Below are 7,641 nucleotides of genomic sequence, written 5' to 3'. Positions count from 1 at the left end.
TTGGAAAATAATTTTCCAGAAACCACTTTCCATGAAACAAATAGGGTCTAAATAATTCTTAAAATAAATACAAGGATTGAAATGAAACTTTATCAAGGCCTCTATTACAGGATCTAAATAATTCTTTAAAAAAAAATACAAGGATTGAAATGAAATTTTATGGAGGCCTCTGTTACATCGCTAAGAATTTTTCGCTCAAACAAAAGAATGTAATATATCGCTTAACACATATACTAATATAGAGTTTTATTACAAACTATTTATAAACATAGCATTTTCCTCGAGTGGATCTAGCATAAATAGTTAATAGAATGGCTTTATTCATGAACTTTTAATTCATAGAATTAAAAAAAAATCCCTTTTCCTTTATTAAAGCATGAGATGCAACCACTTTTACTTCAAAATCTAAACCTTAATTTATTCTCAAAATTATTCTTTAAATCTTAATCAAATCATAAAATGACTTGAATCTATATAGCGTTGGGGAATCTTTTTGCTTTCATGCGTCTCCAATGCATACAATTGGATTTATATGAGATCATTTTTTGATACATGGAATAAAATTTCATCGCATGTGAAAATTATTTGTATGTATCATTTTTAATTAACATATTAAGTGGATGACACTTGATTATTAGTACAGGAAAAATTTCAAATAATAGAGACAAATAGAAGGTGAAATTAATTAGGGGTGAGTAGAAAAATAAAAAAACTGATTAAACCGAGAAAACTAGAAAAAAAAATAATCGAAAAAACTAAACCGTGAAAAAAACCAATTAAACCGATTAAAATTTTAAAAAAACTGACTGGTTTGGTTTTGGTTTTATAAGTCTAAAACGGAAAAAAACCAAAACAAACCAATTTGAACCGGTTTTTATCTTAAAAAATCGAACTAAACCGAAATCAGTCAGTTTGAACCGATTTCAGTTTTTTTAAAAAAAAATTTAGTTTGGTTATTTTTTTTATAAAAACCAAATCAAACTAAAAATAATCACCTCCTAAAATTAATGATGGATTAAGCACAAAAATACATACCACAAAGGGGTTTGCCGCGAGGAGTTTATATGATAAGATATGATTATTGTTTGGCGGCCTTTTCTGCCTAGTATTTTAATTCTTTTTATTTTTTTTGAGCGGTCCAACAGAAATTCAGTTTAAGCTCAAACAAAAAAATTGGCATGGACTGTCATTGTTATTGCACATCCCGTGCGTGCAGGGGCCGAACTAGCCTATGTCTACTGCATCACCAAAATGGTAAAATACCGGATTAATATTTTTTAATATGAAAAAATTAAAAAATTTATAACTTATGTAATAGATTCAACTCATTCCAATAAGATGATTTCATCTAATTATATGATGTTAAAAAAAATTAAAAACTATAAATGGGCTAAAAAAGAAAAACAATCATGATAACTTGTATAAAAAAGTGTTTATTAAAAGAAAAAAAATTATAAAACTCAATTTCTAGATAATTCAATATTTAATGATGAAATTAAAAATAAATTTAAAAAATAACAAAAAAAAGATCCAAATCAACCCATCTTAGCACATCAAACTTGCAACTCGGGCCGTAAAGTTAAGATAATCATATATAAAGTAAATTAAAAAAATTATAATGCTTAATTTCTAACAATTTAAATGTAGAAGGATAAAATAAAAAAAAATAAAAAGAATTGAAAGAAAAACACTAGCAAACTCGAGCAAGGTCGTCGAATGGCGTCAGCCAAATCATGCAAATATGATAACCTCATAGAAGAGAAAATGGGAATAACTATGAAGATCAATTCTTAAACTAACTCAATGTTGAAGGAGAAAACTAAAAAAAAACATTCAATCTTAAAAAAAACAAAAAAAAATCAGAGTCACCCGAGCTAACTCGTCAAACCCGTGACCTATTTCATGAGACTGATATAACCCCTTAGAAAGAAAATCAATTTCTAACAAATTCAATATTGAAGGATAAAACTGAAAAGAAAAATTGGTGTAAAACAATATCTTAAAAAAACTAATGTTAACTCGGGTTAACACTTTAAAATTATAGCATAGGTCATGAGACTATGATCATCTCATCAAAAAAAAATCATGAAGCTCAATTCTTAATCAATCCAATGTCAAATGATGAAATTTAAAAAAAAATCAATTTTAAAGAAGTACCTAAAGTGAAAAAAATTATAAATCAAAAGAATAAATATCAAATTAAAAAAAAAACAAAAACAAAATGACAGGACAATTTTAATTTTGGTAGAGCAACGCAACTACTAAGGATATGAGAGAGAAAAGAGAGAGGAGAAAGAAGAAAAATAAAAGGGGACGATACGCACCACCAAACTTCACACGTGCCGCACTACTGGGAAGATCTTGTTGTGCTGCTTCCAATGCAATTGTGGATCTAGGTGTTCTACCATATGAGACAACCGCATACACTTCAAAAACATAGTGGGTAGCCTTTACATGCTGGCGCATACAACATACACGCTAGCCAATTTATAGTTCTCATTTATCCTAGTTCACTATGTTTTTTCACCTTCAATTCTGGTCCTTAAACACTTAATTGATATGTGTCAACATAATTTTATTTTACTTTTCCAAACCAGGCACCAACCGAGCACCAAAATGTTTCCTCAACGTTGTGATAACTCGAGTTCTAGGCAACCAAAACAAGTTACAAGGTCAAATTCTAAAAAAAAAAAATAGAAGCCAATGTAAAAGGATCAAATTAGAAAAAATGAAGTTTAGTGAGCAAAAAAAACAAACATTCCCTTGACCATGCAAATTAGTCTTCAATGTAAGGAAACAAAAAAGATTGAACATTTTTTTAATCTTCAATTCCGGTCCTCGAGTCTCTAATTCTTTTATATCAATGAAATTGAATTTGATTTTATCAATTTGAGTGCCAACTGGCCAAATAAAAAGAAAAAAAATAATGGATCAAAATGAAAAAAAAAACCTCAAGACATAGAAAAAAGCTTTCGTTGTGTGAATCTATAATGAAAACTCTCGCATGCTACAATAAATGCTTGATACCTCTTATTTTTATTTTTTTAAATAAAGGAAACCTAAAACACTCTCACAATCTATTAGTTATTGATATAGACAAAAACAATACAAAAAAAACCCAGTAAGCACAACACAAAATTCTTCTGAATTGGGTCACCATACAAAAACCTTAATTTAAAGTTTTAGCACTGAATATTTTTATTCAAGTATTCTATTAAAATATAAGTTAAGCAACCCTATTTATACTAATCATAAGCCTAAAATGAATAAAAAAATAAAATTTCTAAGCTAAATGATTCATAAACTAAATAGAAAAAATAATAAGCAAATCATAAAGGAAAAATATTTTCCTAAACTAAATAGAAATAAAAATAACTAAGGAGACAAATAATTTTCCCTAAAAATTCTCCTACATTAGTATCCCCAAGTTGGAAGAAACTCATTCTCGAGTTTAAATTGTTCTTTCCTCAATCTTGTGAATGTTCAATCAAGACTCTCTAACCTTTTTTATTTATTCGCTTCAAGTTTGTAATAATTTTAAGTATCAACTTCAATTCCTTCATGTTAAATTTTACATAATAAACAGCAATTGAAAAATAGATTTATCTTCCACTGGCTTCTAGAGTAATGAATTCTAAATCTCAAACTTGTATCAACATGTGTTTTAATTATTCATATAACTCTTGAAAATTTTTGTTTTTGTGATAATAGTAAACTTGTAATCAAAATTATCAATATAGCCTAAAACAAAAAAAAAATTATATTGAACACCTTTCATGTTCTCTTTACACTTAACTTCTAGCTTATCAATGATGAAACTGCTACTAACATCACTGCTGTTATTACTGTCATTATTTATGCTATCATTATTAACATAGTCATTATTAAAATAAATATCATAAATTGATAGAGAATACAAATTCATATTCATCTCATCATAAATGAAATCACTAAAATCTTCATGATGCTAATTATGATTGAGAGGTCATCTTGTCAGCTCAAATATCTTAAATGAGTTTTCAAAATTAGCTATAGATTTGTGATCACTCTCCTCACGATCCTCTATTTTTTTTTCTTCGTCTTTGCCAATTGATGAGATAATTCTGCAACTTGTCTTTGCAACTTTATTACTATGAGTTGATGGGTTAATTCTTTAATTTGTCTTTATACGTTTTTTATCACCAGTTTCTGAATGTTTTTTTCTCGATGAAGAACATTCTCATTCTCTCCTATATAAGAACATCATGTACTGCGACCAATTATTATATTCATGGTTATTAAACAACACACAACAACTAACAACTAGGAGTCGTTGAGTTTTGATACCAATTAACGCAAATTAAATTCTTTCAAATAGATCACCTCACAAAAATCTTATTTCAAAAATTTATTAATGAATATTTCTCTTTAAGTAGTTTATTGAAATACAAGTTATAAAGGCAACACTATTTATACTAGTCTTAAACGTAAACTGAATAAGAAAATAAAATTTTTATACTGAATGATTGCTAAACTAAATAGGTAAAATAATAAAAAAAAAATCACTTCGAAGAAAAAAATATTTTTCTAAACTAGATAGAAATAAAATAATTAAAAAAAACTAATAGTTTTCCCTAAAAATTCTACTACACCAGTTCTTCAACCTATTTTTTTTTTATTTTGATTAGATCCTAAAGGTATCAATAGACTCTTAAATAAATCCATATATTAGTTTCAACAAGCAAAACTTTTAAATAGTCATGTTAAACTCACTTGATAAATATATCCATGAATTTATTAAAATTTTCTAGCTCTGTGAGTTTATAGAAACATGAGGGCTTTATATTTTTTTTTATATAAACAATACGGTTTGCAGCACGAGCTTCACATTATTTAAAGTAAAAAAAAATATTAAGGAATTTAATGGTTTTTTAAGATAAAAAAAATCATATGAGTTTCACATGACTATTTAGTAATTTTTATTAACCGAAATTAAAAATACCAAAATAAAAAATCATGAGGATCTAATTAAGATATTAAAAAAAAATTTGGATCCTAATCAAAATTGTATGGAGAGTGGGGATTGTTATTAAATGACTATTTGGGAGTTTGGTTATGGTTATTTTTTAAAATGTTTTTTGTGCTGAAATGTATCAAAATGATATTTTTTTTATTTTTTAAAAATTATTTTTGAGATCAGCATATCAAAAACACATCAAAATAATTCAAAATATACAAAAATTAATTTAATTTTGAGCAAAAAAAATTAAATTTTTGTGTAATGCGGTGAACGATGTCGAAGTTTGCTCTAAAATATTTAAATTTTCTCTTTAATTTTCTTAAAATTTTTCACAATAATTATTCATTTGGCTTCCCAAGAAATAATACATTCTCTCTCCAAACTTATATTAAATGATTCATTTTCAAGTTTCTCCCCTACATGAGTACTGATGGATTAATAGATTTGTTTTACATACATGTGTGTGTGTGTGTGTGTGGTATAACTAAGCCCGTGAATTCTTCCAGAAAAGGTGCATTCTTGCTATAATACACAGCACTGATATCTACGATGATCCTTTCTTTGAATTTACTTGTTTTCCCCAGCATCTTTAGATGCTTTCTTGTACAAACTCTTCCACGATCGATGCATATTGTTCGTGATTCGAAAAGTTCAGCATTTCTCATGAAATAATGAGTTTTATTCTTCTGGCTATCGAGAGCCTACTTTATACAAGGCCGGAAAGAGTAATTCAATGCATGAGGGCTCATTAAGGCGTGCCTCCTCCTCAATTCCAAAGTCAATCGGAACAATATTAGAACCTTTATTTGGTGGCAACGCCATTGACCTGAAATTTTGGGTGGGGGCATCTGTCGATCACAAGTGGACTGGTATTGCCTGGGGAATCATGTGCTTTCAAAATTAAAGCATGGAAAAAGGCCACGAGTGAAGAAGCCATGCAATACTACCCCCTCGATTTTTAGTCAGAATTCAGGCTATCTTCTTCCCTTTTCTCTCTTTTTTTTCAAGATTTTGTGAAGCTTTCCCTTTCGTGAGGTCAAGATCATGATGATTTAAAGGTTTGTGCAAGGGCCAGCGAAATTACTAGAAAAGTAGAATAAATCAGGTCAGAGACCCATACGTACGTGAATTAAGATGAGAGCGAAGAGACAGGAAACACTAGCATGGCATGATCCAATAAATATATATATATATATATATATATATATATATATATATATATATATATATTAGTGGAATATTTTAGCTTCAATAATGCGTATGGTTTTTGTTTTTCTTCCCTTTTATTTTTTATTTTGTGGGGTACTGGTAGTGCCATTGTTGCCATTGTTGCCCTTGTGCACATCATTATCAACGGACGTATCCTTTGAAACACACCTAAAGATCAGATCGATGCAAGTTGCCTCTTGCCTGGCCAGAGTGTCAGATGACTAATAGGAGGACTGCCCGATTTATCAAAACCTTCGAGGGCTTTCTTTCCTTGCAGAAATCCCATCTCCACCATTAATGGGCTGTATTGATGACATGTAGCAATAAGGAGAATATATTCCATTATGGGCTAGTTAAATTATGCACTTGATAGGTGGATGAAAAATATAGAAATTGAACTTGTAATGGATGAGCCAGAAATGATTTTTCTTTCATGGTACGAATCTGGTCTTGATTCTTTTCAATGGGCTATAAATGGCAGCTCAAAACACTTGGTTTGAGCACACCAGTAGTGGAGTAGCTAGAGGTGCATACATGGCATATATTAGAGGAAGAGAGGCCTAGCATGAAGGCTAAGAGTCTTGTTTGGTAGCCAAGGATGACTTGCCTGCTCCCTTCAAGGAGGTTTCATGAAATGCAGACATGATCTCTCGAAACCCCTGTTGGGTTTCAGGCGGTCTCCTTGGCTAACTTAACAGGCTCTTTCCTGTCATGCTTAGCCCTTCTCTTCTTCACCTACAGCTACGTACAAACCCCTGATCATTCTACTTGGCGAAGCATATATCAACTATATATTGTATGGTGCATTGGGCCGGCAATCAAATTTGAGAGGAAGAGAGGCCTTACATGAAGATAAGAGTCTTGTTTGATAGCCAAGGATGACTTGCCTGCTACATACAAGAGACCATTATGCATAAATAGAACGAAATATGTACATAAGTAATGCAGTGAAAACTCTTGTTTGGTTGCCAGGCAGTCTCCTGGGCTAAGCTGACAGGCTCTTCTCTCTCATGCTAGGCCTTCTCTTCTTCCACAATATCAAGCCCTGCTTGATACTGACTTCAAGAACGGATCGACTAATATTTCTGATTGATGAAGAATGCAGATGAATATTATCTGTGTTTTATAGTCCGGAATTGGGAGCACAGAGAATTAGTACACTGCATGAAAAGAGATCGCGCGTGTCATATCACTGTATCTTCTTCTTTCTTTCTAATTCCTACAAGCTATTAATCGAATATTTTTCAATAAATTCCTCGTTGTTAGCAGCAACCAGAAGATCAGCCTCATCTCTTTCTTTGATGATGATGAGTTTCACCCTTCCATATTATTTTCAGTAGGGAGGTCCATCACCATAATTCCTTATCCAACTTGATCAGTGATATCATGTGATTGGTAATTACACTCATGCTCGGTGGAAAACGCCGCTTTCA

Source organism: Populus nigra, chromosome 13 (assembly GCF_951802175.1).
Source record: "Populus nigra chromosome 13, ddPopNigr1.1, whole genome shotgun sequence".
Lineage (NCBI taxonomy): Eukaryota > Viridiplantae > Streptophyta > Magnoliopsida > Malpighiales > Salicaceae > Populus > Populus nigra.
Note: the sequence above shows the minus strand (reverse complement) of the source record.